The sequence below is a fragment of the Corvus brachyrhynchos genome, unplaced genomic scaffold (genome assembly GCF_000691975.1).
Source record: "Corvus brachyrhynchos isolate BGI_N302 unplaced genomic scaffold, ASM69197v1 scaffold34, whole genome shotgun sequence".
Taxonomy (NCBI): domain Eukaryota; kingdom Metazoa; phylum Chordata; class Aves; order Passeriformes; family Corvidae; genus Corvus; species Corvus brachyrhynchos.
In genome coordinates this window covers 1,499,931-1,504,286 of record NW_008238126.1, presented here as the reverse complement: position 1 = coordinate 1,504,286, position 4,356 = coordinate 1,499,931, and the positions used below count along the sequence as shown (strand labels likewise).

Genomic DNA, 4,356 nt, shown 5'->3' with positions numbered 1-4,356 from the left:
TAAATTCATGGTAAAACATGTTGATACTTGATTTTTTTCTTCTAGTTTTCTGGTCTAGACTTGAATTCTTCAGACTCTCAGAGTGAAGGAAGCTCTACAAGCAGTAAGTACATGCAAATTCTCAAGCTTACAAACACACAGTTTTAGAAATTGGGGGTTTGCAGCTGTGAAAAGCAATTTCTAAAGCCAAAATATACTGAGGCTGATGAGGAAATAGAGGAGGTTGCCAGTTAAGCTTCCTTTGAAAATACTGTGAGCTTTAGATAGAACTACTTAATTTTGCAGTGGTACTGTATGTGTGTACATTTCTGAAGCACTTAATTAGCTTGAGAGAACTTAGTGTTCCAGTTCTGTCCTAGATTTTCAGTTGCCTCTCATCTGAGGCCACTGGTTTAGTAGTAATGTGGTGATTTGTCTTCCTAAAACATCCAGGTAGAGTGGTAATGTTAACTCTTCTGATCTCAATTCATTGGATAGAAAGTGATATGCAAGGTTTAAGTATGTTAAGAGGGGGGAATCTTCCTGGAATTCCCATTCAGCTTGTGGCTGGTATGTTCTCATTCACTTGGCTTTAGCAGACAGATGTTTCTGGATTGTAAATGAGGAATGCTATTCAGAGGCAATTAGGTGTGGCTTCTGGTTTGATCAAAGCTGAATGGATGGGGATGGGTGAATTTAAGGGGAGGGAGAAGTGCTGGTAGTAATACTGTGAGTGCCAGTACTTGAATGTCACAGTAAATATCTTGAGCTGCTCAAGTATCTGGCACCAGCTTAACCCTTAATGGGTTCTAAGAAGACAGGCTTTTGTCATGGACACTGAAACACCCATAAATGGGTGGGTGATTCGGTCAGAGGAACACAAGACATCTGTGCCTTAAACCAGCTGCCTAAAAGGGTATGCAAGAACTTTAATCTTCAACTGAGTGTGCTAGCAAGTGCTGTATTAAAGGATTCTTGTTTAAAAATGCTGCAAGAGGCCTTAAAGCTTGAGGGAGACGTTTTTAGTAAGCAGAAGCTGTTGCTAATGAGATGAACATTTCAAGATGTGCTGACACCACGGGCCTGTAACACTACCTTTCTTTTGTCCTTTAGAAGGCCGATACATTCCTCCTCACTTGCGGAACAGGGAAGCTTCAAAACAGGGTATGTATCCCAAACACAGTGGCAACACTTAACGGGTTCTTGAATCTCTAGGAGCAGACTGCAGAGGCTCTGACAGTACTGCTGAAGGCTATTACACAGACTCCTTGAGTGTCCCGTGCAAAACATGGCAACTTCATCTTCTGCTTTTAATGCACTGTTCTAGATCCCTTCACCAACTTATATCCGAAGCTCAAGTTCAGTATCCAACTGACAAAATACCTTCTATGACTCTGTAACAATTAACTGTGGCTGAAGCAGGATGGTCTCCCATCTTAACTTGCTGTGTGATCTTGAGTGTTGGTCTGAATGGATTTCGTGGGTACTAGTTTTTCTGCGAGGGACTCTGATGTGAAACTTGGAGCAATCAGTTGTTTAGTACGAACAAATGGCACAGTTTCACTTTTTAAATGCATATTTTACACAAATAGATGTTGTCCTTGTTCAGCTTCCTGCAGTTTTATGGAAATCCCTGGGAGTACTTGGAGAAGGAAATGCAGGCTGTTGGTGAAGCAAAGATGAAGTACATGACCTATTTTGGTCACGTATTTACACAGGGGTTTTCGCTGAGAAATGGCCCTTCCATCTTCCATTTGAATATCTAAACAGAACATAATCCAGAAGAAAAGTTTCTTGGAACACTTCAGCGAAGTAAATCATGACCTTGCTGTGTAGGATCCCAAGGGGGCAGGTGCTGCAGCACAGTGTTGTCATGTCTGGTGACTTGGGTGGATATGAGAGAAACATTTCCCCTAACACCTATTGAAATATACCAGAATGCAGCAGCTAAAACACTTCCTGCAGTGCTACAATATAAAGAATTGGAGTTTTGTGGCATGGGAGAACTTGGATTTCATCTGTTTATAAAGCAGTAAACTTCCACAGATTCTTTTCAATACTGCAGGAGGATGATGACTTGTATTATGAGTGGGTGGGAGGGCAATACTGAAATAAATGCTAATGTATCTGAGTGCTTCTGGAGCTATGTCACTTTAAATCTGACTAGATGAAAAATGCTATATTCTAGTCTTAAGCCATTTGAAAAAGGATCAGTCTGGTTTTTGCCTTGCCTTTGTATGTGTCCAAGCTAGTGAGTTTGCTGGGTGTTCAGGATTTGGTTTTTTTTTTTTTTTTTTTAATTATATAAAAGAAGTATGGTCTGAAGCACCAAGTGATGAACAGCATGGTACCAGAGGTGAATGTTTTTGCAAAAGGGGAGGGATTGGTTGGCAGCCAGTTCAGTGCTCTTGTTCCCAGTCACACTGACCTCGAATATGAGCAGTCTTACAAGAAACTGACTTGCTAAATCTCAGGAATGTGCAGGTTTCTCAAAAGCAGGAAACAGCTTTAAGGTGGTTGTGAACTTTGCTGTTCATAGATTTCTTCTCCTTGTGTGGTGTTTTGTGGATAATAGATGCAGTAACCTCGAGTTCTGTTATGACCTATTATGTATAGGACTGTCACTGTACTTCCTGGTGTGCTAGATCAGAGTTCAGACATGGCAGTGTAGGTGTGATTACGTGAGGCTCTTCTGGGGACTTAAACTTCACCTTGCAAAAAGGTGAATAGGTCATGAGACTGTAATCTGATGTGTGGCTTGTTCATTTAGTAGAACTTTGGCTGCCAATTTTCCTTGGTAAACCTAATGTTCAAAACCTGCCTTTAAATCTGGTTGAATGCTGTACCCCTGGCCTCATCCTGGTTTCCTGTGACAAGGTTCATAATTGCTGAATGGAAAAGCTCCAGTTCCAGTTCAGGACCCTGCTGGAAGCAAAAGGGCGTCATGAGTTTGGGCTTGTAAAACTGAGCGACCTTGTAGGATGATTCAAAGTCTCTTCTACAGTTGTACTTTGATTTAAGTGATGTTTACGTCTGTTTGCACTAAATCAGTGATTTCTTTGGCTGCATTGAAACTGTTCTGAAATTTGGCTGCTCTTTGGAATTTTTAACAACAGATTTTTGAAAGCTTAGACATGGGGGAGCAACCTTGGGTGGTAGTGTTTGACCACACAACAAACTCTTGATGCAGCCTTACAAGTGTAGTGACCTGATTAAAAAAACCCTTCCATTTACCTCCAGATCTGTCCCACTGATACTAATCAGTTTGCTTTGTAAATGGGTGTTGCAGTGGGGATCCTGCAACATGCATATATCAAACCAGGAGTCCCGTGGAAAGGAAATATATATGGACAGACAGATTCTTGCTAGATGTTTCAGAGATGTTTATTTCTCCAGCCGCATGGCCGGAGCTCTGCCCAGGAACTGTTCCAGTCACGGGACCAAGGGTCCTTCTGCCCGCGCAGGGAACACAAACCAACCCATGGGAACGAGGCTGAGCAGGGGCAGGGAAACCCCGTGTCTGTGCCCTCAGGGCCCCTCTCCCAGGGCTACACGGCAGGGGAGGGACCCCAACAAATGGGGGAGTAAGGCAGTACAGAATTGCAGGAAATAACAGCAGGCATAAAAATAATGTCCTTGTGTTACTTAATGGCAGTTCTGTTTCTCAGCTGTGGGAGCTCAGTATGCAGGGCTGTCAGCCTGAACTGTCCTGCTTCCATGACCTCTAAAGCTTGTTGTCATGTAAGTTTCTTGTTAAACTTCCTGGAAGCAGCTCCTTGATACTTAAAACGCAACCTGATCTATAGTAGATCAAAAAGTAAATACTAAGAACTGACTTTAAAGGTCTTAGCCATACTAAAGGAATCTGTGATTCTATTGCTCCCATCTTTAAAAAATGGATTATTGCTGCTGCATGTGGCAGGTTTTCAAGTGAGCTGGCAGTGATTTGTGTTAGTGTTACAAAGTATGAATTAAAACACTGGTTGAGGGAGGTGCATTGACAGCTGTAATGCTGTTCATAGGTGTAAGAACTACAGAACTGTTCTGGAAGTTGATTGGCTTAGTGAATTCTTATCCATGCAGTGAGAAAGACATGCTGGATGGAATCTCTGCAGGTTTTTACTTGAAAAAAACCAAAACCTGTGACATTTTAAGGAATTTCCTGGTAGTCCTTGCACAGTCTTGTAATCATTCTCTTCACTTAAAAGAAGTTGATCCTATGGGCTGTTACGGGTTTTCTTAGGGCATTTACTTCAGTTTTAATTTGCCATTTGGTGTCTGAAATCCCAGCTATTAATGCTAGTCATTTACATAGAACTGACTTGTATGGCCTGGACCTGTGTTCTGTGCTGATCCACAATTAAAGTCAGAGCAGGA

General features: G+C 41.9%; 1 protein-coding gene across 1 annotated transcript in view; it reads left to right on the top strand.

The window, feature by feature from the left end:
- DDX3X (DEAD-box helicase 3, X-linked) overlaps positions 1-4,356 on the top strand; it is a 15,443-nt gene continuing 11,087 nt past the window's right edge. Inside the window, exons 1-2 of the mRNA XM_017733448.1 lie at positions 1-103; positions 1,093-1,143. The gene's annotated coding sequence lies outside the window, so the exon portion shown is untranslated. The remainder of the gene's footprint in view (positions 104-1,092; positions 1,144-4,356) is intronic.